Below are 16,238 nucleotides of genomic sequence, written 5' to 3' on the forward strand. Positions count from 1 at the left end.
AGATTGTCACGGGAAGATTCCAAGTTGGATGGGAGAACATCGACACATTCATTTTACGGAAGAACATCGACACATTAATTTTACGGAAGAACATCGACACATTAATTTTACGGATGAACATAGACACATTAATTTTACGGAAGAACATCGACACATTAATTTTACGGAAGAACCCCGACGGACGGAAGAACCCGACGGAAGAACATCTCATTTCAGGTATCTTGTAGATGTCATGCGAGCTTCAATAAAGCTACCCATCAGTTTTGATGGAAGTAGCTCGGTATTAAGTTTTGTGGAAGGGCTCGAAAATCACTGTTTTCTGTATCCAGTAGAGGAGCAGCAGAAGGTAGAGATAGCACCGTCTGTGTTGAAAAAGCAGGTTTTGATCTGGCTCAAAGGCATTGAAAAAGTCTGTTATGTGAAACTTGGAGACATACATATAGTTTTAATAATTTTAAAGTCGCACTAATTAAAGCATTTCCCTCAGGGGTCCGTTGGATCAGAGTTATTCTGAAAATATCAGATGGTATGGGGAAGAGTGATACAGTTGATCTTGCTAAATTTGCTACTGCAGGTATAGGATTTCATGGCATTGTTTTTTTCTAAGAGATTACGCGGAACTTACTACTGCGAATTCGACAAAAGGACCTGAAGCAACTCTGCTTAGAAGCAGAAAGAAATTCTAGAGTCACATTTCAGAATACGTTCCATAATGTGTTGTTGTTTCATATTATTCCGAGGCAAATAAAGTGTGGAAAAATCTGGGCAAAACCTCGAATCATAGCAGGACGTGCTTTCTAGTTATACTAGGAAGGTATGCAGTAGAAAACAAAATACCTTACATAACCTTTCAGTTCGGGCGCCAATTGTAATGGTTTGGCCATGCAGAAGACGAGAAAATGTGCAATGCTCTCACCGGGGCTCGAATTTCGGACCTTCCGATTGCTAACCAGAGGTGCTTTTCAGCTATACTACGCAGTAAGAAGAAAGAAACTACCTCACAGATGTTCAATCTCTCAGTGCTTCTTCAAAGGGTGTTTGTACATTTGACATAATAATAAGAACTCCAAGTCCTTCCTTCTTCCTCTCAGCGTTGCTTCAAATGGTGTTTGTACGTTTGACATGGTGATAAGAACTCCAAAACCTTCCTGCTTTTCATATTTGGAGAACCGTTTTGGGAAAACTTTGGTTTTAAGCTGAAAGAATCTGAAATTAAACACGCCTTCGACATAAAGGTAAAGAACTACAGTTCATGCTATATAGCGAGATAGTAAAGAACTATTCATACTGGTGGGGTTTTCTAAGCAAGTCTTGCCACATTTCTGAGAATGCACTGATGTTAATAATTGGACTATTTACAGTTAGTTTGGGCTTAATTATCATACAAAATTCTTCACTCCGTCGATTAATGGTTTATTATGTTGGCACTAAATGGACTAGATGTAAACGGAGGAGCATTAGGCTGACCGAGTAATGAATGATTGGCGAAAACGAAAGAATTGCTCACGCAACACCGAGAGGGAAATGCAGTGTCAAAAATGTAACACTTTTAAAATTGTTTTTAAATTAATAAACAGTACTGTGTAAATAATAGTATTGTTATTTTAAATATCTTAAACTGTACGTTTTAGTGTGTTTCAAGGATTTGAAATACTAATTTCTATTTCTAAATAAATTTCTAATTATTAAGCTAATTTGGCATTTTTTCTTGCTGTTACCCTGAAACAAGTGCCTCATCTGCTTCAACATGTTTGGACTCCGGAGTTAAAAGAATTATAAATTCGTTTCATTTCATTTTCTACTCTTCCCCCTTTCCTCCGAGACGAAAACACAACTTAATAATGTTTACTATTAACATAAGCTTTACGATATTTAATATGAAGCATGATAACTGATGAACAAAAGATTACATCCACGTGGCAAATTTATGCACCTTAAAAAGCATAATTTCTACCTGACAATAAAAAACTGTTTTTAATGTTAAAATATGAAGACATAACATAATTAACAGTGGAGTAAACAAAGTAATTAAATAAAACACTATAATGATTTCCAATAAATCTGACACTGGGTAAAACATACTTCTCTCGCATTTAATCATGGCAATCAGCGAAACAACTTTTCAGAATACTGAATTTGTACAACAATTACACCACGTCGGATCATTTTATCATTTGGATAAATGAATCATCAACTCCGTAAGATGATTAATCATTTTTAATTAGAGGGTGAGAATTTGCTATAATATAAATGTCTTTGCAAGTCAGCTTCACACTGAGCTGTCCTTGAGGGCAACGAATGAAAAGCTGCATTGCGAAAAAGGAAAGTCAAGAAAGCTCCATATATTAATAAGTTATACGAAATCACGGGATTAATGACTCTAACGAAATATTCATGATCTGCAAATTCGAAATATTTTTTGCTGATTAAAAGATCAACATCCTATCAAATATTTGCTTCATTAGAAATGCACGTTTTTAAATACAAGTATATTCCAAAAACTTTGTAATATTTTAAGATTCTGTAACGGAAAACTGTTATATTACAGAAGATTGCTGTTTGCATAAAGATATAAAAATGAAGTTTTCTTCTCGTAAGATTAAATAAATTATTATTTTCCCCCAGAAGAAGCTGATTATACCGTTAAAATTTAAAACAAAAGGATATCTTAGATTTGATCATAATTCTAATTAATAACAAAATTTCTGTTTTATTCTTCACAAAAACTGCATTATACTCTTTTTCTTTTCAACAGATGCGTTCCATACAAACACAGTTTTATACAATTAAAAAAAGCTCTAAAAAATTTCATACAAGTAGAGAGGGTTTATTGAAAGTGATGTACGCTTTTAGGAGTATAATTTAAAATTAGATGCACGAAAATGTTAGGAATCCTAATAGATTGTAATGCTGTCTCAAAAATCCAGTTAAGCTACAAGCTAACTGAACACAAATGTACTGCATTACTTTTCAAAAGAAAAGAGGAGTAACTAAACAAAAATAAAAAACGAAATCCATGCTTTAATCAATTACATTTAAATTTCTCAGTTAACATTTTCCCTAAAGGAAGCATATTAGTTTACTTGTTCATTTTATAAAATCTGAAACTAAACTGCTTCAAGAAGTTTAAGTTTGAAAATTCCGATAAAAGAATTAAGAATTTTAAAAATGCCCGTTGCCAAGGAACCGTGTTTTAACAGCTAGTTATGCAAAATTTGCTCACTGGTGCAATAATTATTTGTTTTCAGAGGAACTGGGCAATTCACTTTTTGTAAGAAATAACAAAATATTGCCAATTGGGAGCTATACCACACAAAAGGTTCAGTCTGTTCCACAGAAACTGCTTCATCGTCCAACCAAGTAATGATGCAATTATCATATTGATGAACCAGGTTAAAGATTTCCTTATTTTAGAAATCTATTTTTTGCTTCATAAAAAATTGATTTCCCCTCTTGATATCATTACACATTGGAAATCCTTTTGAGGAATATTTTTACGGTTCCAAAGTTGAAAAAAAAATATCTCACAGTGGAAGATCCGGAATGTTAGTCTCCTAATTAAAGGCATTCAAGTTCTGCTTCTCAAGACAACAGTATTTTGAATTAACTGCGCGTTGCAACATAAAGACCAGAACTGCATTGCTTTTAAGATCATCCGCAAAGGGAAAAGGAATAGTTGCATATTAGTCTGCTTTTGTAAGCATTTGCTAACAAAGACACTACCAGTTACGAGCATCACATATCACACGCACGAATCTGACAGCAACGAATACTTGAACAGCCATACGGTTCCATCATGATTATGAAATCAACTCACCCAGTACGGATATCATAAATACGAAAGTCACAACGCCATCCATAAGCAACTTTTTAGCCACTCCTTGCATTATGTTCCGAAGCCTATTAGGCTTGAAAGAAATGTCTTCGGAATTGTTCCAGCCCAATAGGTTGAATAGAGGAAAATTACGAAAATGCATATGTAGCTCACCTGTTCACCCGGTAAGTAAATCTTAGACTGCAAAATTTGAAAACGTGTAGATTGTTGAAAAGCACACGAAGGTTGCTCAAGCCGTTGGATACCTTCGTGGAGGACATTTTAAGGAAAACCCACATGTATTGACACTACATACCAGGAAAACATCACGAAAATTCTTGTGCAGAGAGCCGGATTTTGACCCTAGTGTTCAGCATTTTTACCATTCCCCTGCTGGTGGGCTGAAAGCAAACGGAAGGAGAAAGGAAGACTTAATGTTAACACCATTAGCACTATTTGCAGGGCGTATTATGAAATACGGGAAGACCTTAAAGTCCGATTCTCCAAGGGGATATCGCAATAAAATTATTTACGAGAACCTTTTAGTCTCTAGAAGCATATAAAGGTTGCATTTACATTACATGCTGTCCGCGAAGCAATTTCGCTATTTCATCATCTGCGTGTTCGTCAGAACAGCAATTATGAATTTTTTTAAACAAACTTTTTCCCTGAATTTACAGTTAAAATGTTTGACACAAAAAGTTTAATTTTTCAGCCCATCTCAACGTTTGAGTGCTCTTTTTGTGTATGATTAATCATTTCTAGCTTTAGATTTAAAATAAGAGACGCGCGATTCTTATTTTCATTTGAGAAAACTCTACGATTACTCATACTATTTATTCGTATTTCAAAATAATACCACTGAGATATGTTTTAAATATTACCGAGAATCAATAAATTGCACAGTGCACGAAATTTATAGAAACTGCATAATATTCTGATGACAAAAATTCATGAGAGAAACAATATTGACAACAGATTAATTTGATTGCCAGTTAATTGAAAGCTTATTAAATGCAGTATCACATACAGTACTCAGTTCATCGTCTAGCTGTTGTTTGTACAATATTCAATTAATGGTAACATAATAATAATGAAAAAGCTCGAGATATTATGACAATTACCAAAGTGTAATACATAGGCACGAAGAGAGCAAATGCGGTTGGTAAAATGTCATCGATCGACAGGATTATCACAGAATTTTGGTTTGTAAAAATTCACAGTATCAGCAAAATACGATAAAATGAGTACACCTGAATTCAAATCCAGAAAAGCCATTTCGTTATATAAGCATTCGAAGTGCAACCATTTATAGGTAGTAGATACTCGTAGGCGCTTGCATTTCGGACACTTTTTCAGTAAAGCTGGTATCGGAAAGATAACAAACTGATAGTGAGATCAAATTTAGAAACTTTTACAAATTCTTTCGGGTTGATCTCAGTTGATAATTTACACTGCGAAAAATTGCACGGCGTTTTAAAAATCGATGAAATGATGTTCTAATCTGGGCGCTTCAAAGAACAAATAAAACAAAAGGCTCAAATTTCACTGACACATCTCGCTTTAGATTCAAAATGAGTTCCATTTACCTTATTTATTCATATCCTTCAAATTAAATGGTAGATAATGAACGTGTTGTGGAAAAAGATGTAGAGGGCACTACGTTTATATATTATACAATTAATCTAAAATGTTTCAGTTTTGCTTGAGAGCTAGCTGTGACCACACTGAAATGTGGCGAGAGGGTGTCCTTCAAAAATATAGCGCACGAAAACGTCGTCGGTGGGAGAAAATATCACAGCTCTAAAACATTGTCGTCGAAAATTAAGCAGTTCAAAACGTCGTAGAAACTCTCCTGGTAAAAAATAATGCACTTGGAAATTATCGAATGACGATAACATCGCAGGCATGTATCTTTCAAGCTTTAAGAGTTGTAAATGCTTAATCGCATAATGATTGAGCGCAAGGAGGAATAAGGAATATTTTTAGCTCCGTATTTCATATTTTTGTATGAACTAATAAACTATTGTTTTTAACTTCCTTTCCGTTTTAAACTCGGATTCAAAGATACAAAAGTTAATTTTCTCTGCCTATAGTTGGCAGCTCAGTCTTACTGATATACGTATGATCGCTTGGATGCAGATCCACGCAATAATTTTACGCTATACGTAGAATTAATTCCGATGAGTTCGGGGTCTCAAAGTTTGGAAATAAATCAAATCACTAGCAATTTTCTTACTTGGCGTTTCAAGGAATATAAAACTAATGCTTGTTTCTTCTACTCCATTCAGACTTTGCACATTTTTATTGCTTTTATTTTCTAGCACGTTTGATGAATCACAGAGGTGTTCTAAATACTTCTGAGATTTATGTGTATTAAACGTTAAGGACCGATGACATATTCTAGGCTGTATTTTAACATTATCATACTACGAGAAACAAAAAGTTATATGTTCAAATATTAAAATTAAACAACAGAGTAGTTTTAAGCTATCTAGGCTTCCATAAATGCACTTTGTTGCTGAGTTTTTCATATATTTTTCACTCACGATCTTTTTTTATCAGGCGAAATGCTTCGCAACTCTTCCCGCTCTACTTGAGCATAAAACCGTAATTTGCCAAAAACTGCAGAGCAACAATGTTAAGATTCACTAGTCTTCTTATGAAGTAAGAAATACCTTTAATAATAAATTACATACACACAATCAGAAACTAAATTAAAACGACAAAGTGAACAGCCTTGAGATGCTTTTGAGCATGCAAACACAAGAGGTATATGACATTCCCACAGATGAACACCTTGGTTTCCTAATTATTTATGAAGAATAAAATTCTAAATACTTTGCTTCTGTGACCCCCAATAATTTTTACTCGACAATCTAATGCAGTGTTTTTCCAACATTTCAGTATCGTGATTCACATGCATAAAGCTGCGATTTATAAGCAACCTACAATAAACATAGAAGCTCTGAAGAAAAAGATGAGACCTAAACTGGATTATGGCAAAACACGAGAAAGTTAAATGAGAACTAGAGGAATACAATGAATAACGTAATTATACAGAATAATTAATAAATAAATAAATATTATTTTTTGGTAATTAATAAACAATTGTAAAGCAGTTAGTAATATAAATATATATTATATATGTTAGATAAAAAATATGTAAATCAAAATTATAATTTAAATTAACGGGTAAACTCTTTAATTCTTCCTCTCTGTTCTAAAAATTGTAATAACTTCTCTCGATTGCATCATTTCTAGATCATTCCATTTTGCATGGCCTACGCAGCGCTGATAATGTAATAATTGTGAACTGAAACTTTTAATTCAAACCAAAACCTTTCTCTTCGCGTGCTTCCATATAGGATAACTACGCACTTCAGCTTCTCTCTGTGCTCTGCTTGGACGTAATTTCCCTATGCTTCCTATTGAAATAATATCAAAAGTGCACATGTTTTTGGGTAGTCACGGCTAAAGTGCCAAGCGAACTGTGGCCACCATTGTGAATTTAAATAAATGTGGAATGTAATTCGGCTCGACTGTTTATTCTTTAAAATGGATGGACGCTCTTAGCATCAAGTATCTACGCCATCAGTATTGCTACACATTTACATCTCAGTGGTCTTACTTCAATGCTTCAAAAATTGCGCTAATATTACACACACACACATATATAGATAGATAGATAGATAGTAAAAAGGAAATTCTTCAAGCTTAAAAGCAAATGAGATACTGTGGTTCCTGTGTAAAATTTTTTAACACTATGTAAAAATAAATTGTAATACAAAAAGTTAAAATGGTATGAAATGGTTAAGTATGAAATACTTAACAAGAAAAACTGACAAATAAAAAGTGAATGTAAAACTCAATTCAAATTTAAAAGTTAAAAAGTGTTGATGAAAGTTTAAACAATCCTAAAATATTTTAAAATTACAAAAAAACACAAGTAAAATTACAAAGAAGCGGTAAATGGTAAATTAGCCTAATTCGAATCTCATTATGGACTTATCAAGGGAAATGCACAAGGAGTTTCCAGCTAACTCCATAACGCGTTTCGTCAGTTTTTCTTGTTTAGTATTTCATACTTCTTGTATTTTAACTTTTGTATTACAATTTATTTTTACATAGTGTTCAAAAATTTTACACAGGAACCACAGTATCTCATTTGCTTTTAAGCAATAGCTTGAAGAATTTCCTTTTGACTGTGTTTTCAAATTTTGCAGCTCAATGCGCAAAATTTTTTACCATACAGGTCTATTTTAATTTGTTCTCCTTTTTTCCTTTATATATATATATATATATATAAATATGTATTATATATATATATATATATATATATATAATACATATTTTTGGCGATCCAGTGTTTGCAACTCCTACTTTGTGACGCCTGCTCTGCAATTCTCATACCGTTGGGTACGGAATCCACGATATATGTTCTACAGTAAAACGTCCTAATGGCTAGATTTGTACTATCTTAATTTTCAGTCTAATACTTTGTTTTCTAACTCTCTTACTTAACTGTATTTCTGTTTTAATTTGTGTTTTAAATTTTTTGTTTTAATCTTTTAACTGTATTTTCGCTTGTGTTGAATGAGCTGCATTAACCATGAGGCCGATTATTATCGGCCAGGAGGGTTGCAGCACACTCGTATATTACGTTACATTACTTTGTTTTCTATGTCACCTGTATTTGAATTTGTTCCTTACTGCTCGCGACAGACAACTCTCATTCAATCGTGATACATATATATAATAACTCAAATGAGACTTAAATCAACAGCTCTTAATGTAAAAGCTCCAAGTTCATCAGGTCCATAAGATGAGATAAGAATATTTATTGACGGCAATTCCTAACGAAGGTTATCGGTTCAGGAAAGAAAGAACTTTAAAAAAAGTTTCTTTTTAATTAAAACAAACATAGATTGGTGCGTATTTACGTTATACATACAAAATCATGTTACAGCGATTTTGTTCGCCTACTGTATATTGTAACAAAAGATTACACATGAATGCGGCGATCTACTTGTTCGCTTAGTAACCGATTGGAAAGCCGCAAGCGCAGATAAAAGTAGTCACTAAAATCTTTTCGATTACTTACTCCAATAAAAATTAAATTTAAAGATACTTACTCCTTCAGAAAAATAACACTTACCTTTAGCATTTCCCATATTTACGATAAATTGATGCAAAACAGAAATTGCAATATGTAGTAAAAGGGATAAATAGACCAAAGAATACTCTCAGTGTGAACGATGTAATTAATTCTTTTAAGCATACCGGTTAAATAACTGATCGCAAAGTTATCCGAAAAGCACAGGCGTAGTTTCAAATTCAGTTAACGCCGATACAAATACATCATTGTTTTAACGCATGCTGCAGAGGTATCTAACACAAATAACGGATCCAAATAAAATTATCTGATTCGCCAACGTACATTGGTACTCGTTTTACCAAACCTGTCACCTGTTACAGAAATATTTTTGTCGAAATACAGAGATTCTCCATGTCATTGAGTTCTTTTAGAGCAGAAATAAAGGGGCTTGCAGTTTCATTTTTGAAAGGTGACTCATAATTGTTATAACGCTTAAAGGAAATTCAAGACATAAATTAAATTATTAATAAGCAATAGTTAAAATAATGTATTAAATTTTAAAATTATAAAACGCGGAAACAGAATGTTTCAGAGATCTTTACAGACACTGCTGAAATACATGTCGATATTCTGTTCCAATAAGGGCAATTAACGCTTCAAAAGACTTTAAACCGCAATAAATTCGCGGTGTGTGATTGGATTCGCTGTAAATCATCATGCTGATAAGAGAAATAAGGATGTTACCAGATTAAAAAATAAATAAATAAAAATAAAAAAAACTTTCGTGTGAATTCAAGCAATGAAAATGTTAAATTACAGCTGATTAATTTGCGATATTTTACATTTATAACAGTAAATGTATGTTACTATATTTATTAGTAAGTGTTGTAACGCAGCATTAAAGCTAATACAATAAGTCAATATTGTCGATTTTATTTAGTATTTTTAATCTTCATAAAATTTGTTTTTTCTTTTCTTTTTTAAGAAGGGGGAGCGAGGCTCGTTTGTAAAGCAAACAAGAAGCAACTTTGTATGAGTTCTGTAGAAGATTTAATTATGTTTTGTATACTAACAAGTCCCTTGGTTTCTTTTCGATCGTGTTTATTTTTTTGCTAAGAAACTGTCATAAAAGCTTTCAAGAAGTAAACTATCATAATGATTTTCATCTCGTTTTCAAGCTTCGGCTAAGGACTTCGAAATCTCAACCTGAAATAGCCGACAAATTGTTTTTATTACAAAGCACATAAAACATCAGGAATGAAAGTGGTTTCCAAATTGCTGGTAAAACTTTTTGAAAAAAAAAAAAAAAAAAATTATGACAAATTACACCTAAAAATACTTTCAAAACTGCATTATAATAAATTACAATAAAATTATAATTACTGGTATTTGAATAAAATTATAATCCGTTGGTTGGATCCGATTTTTAACACTAGGTTTCGAAAAGCAAATATATTAAAACAATATAATATAATAAAACAAGTGAACATGAATCTAGTCCTCTGATGCGAATTTGGAAGTGAAGCCAGTTGAAATTCAACTATTCACTGCTAGAACATAGATTTTCAGTCGTTTGAGCTGAATCATGGTTCACTGAACTCTTAGTAAGCTCTGAAACAAAACTGAAGCCGTAACGTTACCAAAACACAACATCAATTTTTAGGGTGAGAAGTAAACGTTTCAATTATTAAAATTACGTTAGCTCAAAAATTAAGATTTTTTGTTCTCTAGAAAAATGCTGACAAGATATTTATACAGTTAATTTTTTATTCATTTTTGTTATTATAATAAGAATGAAATACTAGTCGCACGATTGTAAGGCGGAACTATACAGTTGGCTTAATTTATTGTTCTTCAAAATATTGTCTTTCTCTCGCATCTCTGTCTGACAAACTGTTTTTTACATTTTGGTGCACAAAATACTCATGTTTGATTAAAAAGAAATAATCTACTCTGTGATGGAAAAATATTAATACAGAGGTATAGTTTTCTTTTTAAAATAAATACAAAATAAGTCACTGATTTTTTTTTTTTTTCTCTATGAACAAAACACCATTTCCTATGTGAAAATATAAATGGCAGCGACGTGCTTTTCATCTTATCACATATTTTAAAACTGAGTACGGCAATTTAAAAAAGTGCATAAGCGTAATTTGCCAAAGAGGAAGGATGCTTTCGTGTATGATTTTCTAAGGTAAACATATAGCAAAACCTATGTCAGAGCTATTGCAGCCAGCTCAGTCTTCGAACTTGGGTCCAACTATCTAAATTCATTAATCCTAATCCATTTCGTCATATCACCTGATATTCTTCATAAACTTGTAGAGATATTAGGTATTTTTTGGAAGCAAGATTCATGAAAAAGTAGCAACGCCTTCGCCAGGAATCGAATCGCAGACTTCTGGAATACGCGCCCAGTGTGCAGACCACCACACCATGAAGGCATGCCAAGAATGTGGGAGAAATACCTTATATATTCCCCCCTTTTAAAGAGCGACTGGGGTTTTTAGGGGATCCATTCGCCAAATCCTGGGTAAGGAGAATCATCATCCAACACCTTTTTAGTTCGGGCGCCACTGTAGAAACATTAGGTATTTTTGGAAGCAGGCAAGATGAAAAATATGCAACGCCTCCGCCGGGAATCGAACCACGGACCTCTCAATTACGCGCTGAGCGTAATTGATAGGTATAATAAAATGGATGATTTATGGCAATAATAAAATGGATGATTTATGGCAGCGGTACACCAAGAAGGCTCGCTAAGAAGGCGAGAGAAATACCTTATAAACTGGGTTCAAAATGCAATGTCAGATATAATTTACTGCTAAAATACTTACACATCTAACACAAAACGTCACTTACACGCCATACTTATATGTCAAAATACCAGCGTTTTCATTTCATAAAATGTAAAAACTTAGATGCATTCCTGATGTTACACACTAAATTCGGACTGGTTGAATTCTATATCAGAATGGGAAATGCCAGTTACAGATATTAGTCTAAATATCGAACTATAAAAAAATAAGCTGCACTCAATTATAATGTCACTTTTAACTCATGAAAAAATTTTAAATTTCTTAGAGCTTCAACTTTTACTGCACAGAAAACAAATTCCTGAGAAAAAAAAAAAAAAAAATCAATGGCTAAATTAAATATAAATAAGATATATTTATTTTTACTTTTTACTATCGTTAGTTCATCTCTGTTGACAATACAGTATTTGTACATGACTAGTTTATAAAACTACCAGTAATTAGTTGAAAAAATATAGAAGTGTGCATGGAAAAGATATTTTGCGTGCACCACCTCTGAAACTAACCAGAAACCCGATGTTAATAACTGTGATAATATACTAAGACAAACATGACCTAACATGACTGAGATTATCAAATATCTGTTAAAGAGTTACACATCTAACTCTGACTTTTAAAAGCAAAATTACTTTTATTGCTAACATTATTTAATATTTCTAAATTATTAATTTTATGTTTTCTTAGCCTGGTAAAAATTATCACATATGCTAGATTCAGCGATTAAGATACAGCGTTCTTTTCATTCATATGTTCTTACATTTCATATGATCCTTAAATATATTATTTTTTAATTAACTTTAAAAACGGAATTAAATGTTACTGTAAATCTTGCCGGCGGTTTGTTTGTTGCAAAGGAAGATGGCAGAAAAGCATGCATAGCAATAAATGCTTTTGAAATTAGTGAACCAAATTTATAAATTAAGATTTTTATATTTTTTGGTTTTATAGGCTCTAAATCCTGTAAGCAAGTTAAAACAAATCTTATGTAATTTAGGCAATAATAAAATGGATGATTTATGGCAGCGGTACCCAACCTTGTGCTCGCCAACCCGATTAGGTACTATGAACAAAAAATATTTTAAAAATAACCATTCATTTATATTTCTTAATTGTTAAAATATAGTAAGCATTTATAGTCATAAGAGATATCTTGCAAGACGTTATAAAATAATTGATTGCTGACTGATGAACTTTATAGAGAATATGGAATCTTATTGTTTCATTCCGATGTTAGATGGCTCAGCAGGGAAAAAGTACTTCAACGATTTGTACTTCTTTCACCAGTAAAGCAGTTTTTGGAATAACGTAAACGAAAGTTATAAAGAATTGGACGATAATAATTGGTTATCCGATTTGTATTTTCTCATGGATATAACAGCTAAACTGAACAAACTGAATGAAGATCTCCAGGGAAAAGAAAATAAAAACCCTTTTTCAATTGACTGGGACTGTAACTGCTTTTCAGATAAAGTAAAATTTGTGGATAAATCAGATGAAAGAAAATAATTTCACCCATTTTCAAAATTCATATTAATAACCACAAGGCAATTGAAACAACAAAATACTTGGAAAACCTAAATGCACTGAAAAATAATTTTCAACTCTGCTTCTCTGATTTCCAAAAAGCTCAACCAATATTATTATTCATCTCAAAACCATTTGCCGAAATTAATATTTCAGATGTATCACATAAGATTGGAAATATGTTTAACAAAAATGTTCATGGTTTGGAAATGTGCTCGCGAGAGGCCAAAGGTTGGGCACCACTGATTTATGGTATGAAGGGCAAACCGTTTAAAAGAAAGAAAAGATAAACCAAAAAGAGAAAATCATGTAGATAGACTCACATACGTTTCACATAAATATCATAAACAGATTTATTGGTAGTTTAAATTGGTAGTCTTCTGTTATCAGGACCAGATTCAGATATGTATGTACTATATATGTATGTATGTATGGATGTATGTATATGTATATGCGTGTGTGTACGCACACACATATATGCACATACATATGTACATTTCTGAATCCGGTGCCGATAACAGAAGAGTACCTTTAAATTTTTGTAACCGAAAATCCCCAACATGCAACTGATTGCAAAAATAAACGAACAAATAATGCACAAAACTCCTTATTCCAAATTAAACTGACAATTAAATTTTTTACATTTACAATTTTACACATTTTTACATTTACGTAAACTGCCACAGCCGAAATAACTATCTTTGAAAATTTTAATTATATACTTAATAAGAAATTATAATTCCACTTCGTATTTCACTAAAACATCTGGTACTGTTCTGTTATCGGGATCGGATTAAGAAATGTATGCATGCATGTGTTATGTGTGTATGTATTCATGCATGTATACATGTACGTAAGTATGTGGTTCATTCATATGTACATGTACGTACGTATGTATCCGTATGTACACACGTATGTAGAGACACACACATATGCGCAAATACATATATACATACATTTTTGAATCCGTTCCGAATAACCGAAGAGTACCAAACATCTACTATTTCAACACTATTTTTTTTCATTGCGATTACCATTTCAAAGACTTTAAGCTACTATTTTAAGCTTCATCACATCATTTCAAAATTATCCTTTTTTATTGCTATTATTATTTCAAGAAATTCTCTCAAGCACGTTAACAGTTGCAACTAAGTTAGAAGAATTTTAAATATTAGGAGATGAACGGAGGAATGAGATCAAGGATGTTTCGCTAGGTGTGGTAACGAAAACGTCACTTAAAATAACTTCAGTTATTTTTCATATAAAAACAAGCTGTTTTAAATCTGTAACGTAGTTAATTACAGATTTCTCATTAGAAATCTGTAATTAACTGCGATGAGATGAATGATGAGAAAATTCTGTCTGTTCTATACGTTCTTAAATTTTATAACTATATTTAATTGAAACTTCTAAAAATACAAGTGAACATTCATTCCATTTCCCGAAGGGCAATTATTTCAAGCTTCTATGATGAGATAATTACTGAGCTAAAAACTAGGCTACATCATTTAAACTTTGAATCAAAATTTCAATTATTTCGTGTAAAAAGCATGGTTAACTAGCACGATCGAACACCTGCTGTCAAGCAAATCATAAACAGCAACCACCTGTACATAAAGAAGCGTTATGCGATATGATGGCGCCATCTATTGACTAAAATAGTACCAAACGTTCAAAAATCATTTACTGAATTCCTTATTCAGCGGAATTACAGCACAAAAAGCAAACGATCAGCATGGTTGAAAAATAATAAATTGCAAAACTTACCCTAGTTACTGAATAAAAGAATGCTGAAAGTATTTTCAGTTCCACACAAGTTTGAGCTTTGATTCACGGAACGGAAGAGTCAAAGAATTTTCCATGAAGTTTACAGGAAGCTGAAAAGTTTGTTACGGTATCTTGATTATGAATAAAAGTTTTCTGATCGCAATACTTCACGGTAACATAATTTTAGTCCAAGGCTTCTGTACCCCAGTTTTGGAAGCTTGGCGGGAACTACGGAATGGACAATGTTTTGTGGGGGCGCTGCTGTTCCAGTTTATTTTCATACCGCGCAGGGTGCTACATAAAGTGATTTAGCGACAAATTTTTTATCGCCAAGTTATTGGTATCCGTTTAGCGCGAAATTTCACTTTTAATTGTTTGTGAGTTTCAGAAAGACGAAAAATAGCGATAAAATAGAGCAGAGATAATAAAATTATTACAATATTACAAGAAAGACATATACATTTGAAATTGAGAAGTTTCGAATAAATAACAGAAACCATTACCGGATTAAACCTCTAGCGTGACCTAGATAAATTCAGATTGAGGCCCTGTTTGTATGAGTTGCTTCTAATGAAATCTTAAATTATGCCACTTATTTCTTATTGATAATAAAAAATACAAATACAGATACAATAATAGTTGTATAATTAAGAAAAGTTTCTGCACAGAGAAAAATACAGTAATTAGCATTCATAAAATTAAAAATTTTCATTTAAAATGAATTATGAATAAAATCTTTGCAATCTAGCCGTTTGAAATTATTCTGCTCTATTGCAAGTATTGTTAAAGACCTTAGTCTTTACTGTCCTACTGAATTTCTTAAATAGTTTTTAACTCGTTTTAAAATAGAGATATCTCTCTTTTTGCATTGCTTACAGACATAATTAAATTATTCTTAAATTTTTGGTGTTAAGGAAATAAGATGCAATGTCTAATTTCTGTGGATTAGTGCATATCATTCGAGTTTGACAAATTTTATTTTTTCGCTCTTAAAATAAATTATATCAGCTCATCATCTAATTCTTCAACATGAATATCATGAAGTAAAATTTTTGTTTTTCAGTTTATGCATTTTTTAATTTTAAAGTTCTGCAAAAGGTATTCGAAATATTTGGTTAAATTCTTGACTTTCCCTGTATCTGTTCCTTGTACCTTCCTTTGTATCTGTTCCTTCTAAAATCTAAACCGCAATAAACGGAAGATGCGGTGGAGAAAATTT

At 32.3% G+C, this 16,238-nt stretch overlaps 1 protein-coding gene across 2 annotated transcripts in view; it reads right to left on the reverse strand.

Annotated features, from left to right (window-relative positions):
- Positions 1-15,277, reverse strand: part of LOC118183177 (uncharacterized) — a 38,833-nt gene extending 23,556 nt beyond the window's left edge. For both annotated transcript variants that reach the window (XM_035352623.2, XM_035352622.2), the window contains exon 1: positions 15,020-15,277. The gene's annotated coding sequence lies outside the window, so the exon portion shown is untranslated. The remainder of the gene's footprint in view (positions 1-15,019) is intronic.
- Positions 15,278-16,238: the final 961 nt, after the last annotated feature.

The sequence above is a fragment of the Stegodyphus dumicola genome, chromosome X2 (genome assembly GCF_044657685.1).
Source record: "Stegodyphus dumicola isolate Sdum_Otavi_A_Nest chromosome X2, ASM4465768v1".
Classification (NCBI taxonomy): Eukaryota; Metazoa; Arthropoda; class Arachnida; order Araneae; family Eresidae; genus Stegodyphus; species Stegodyphus dumicola.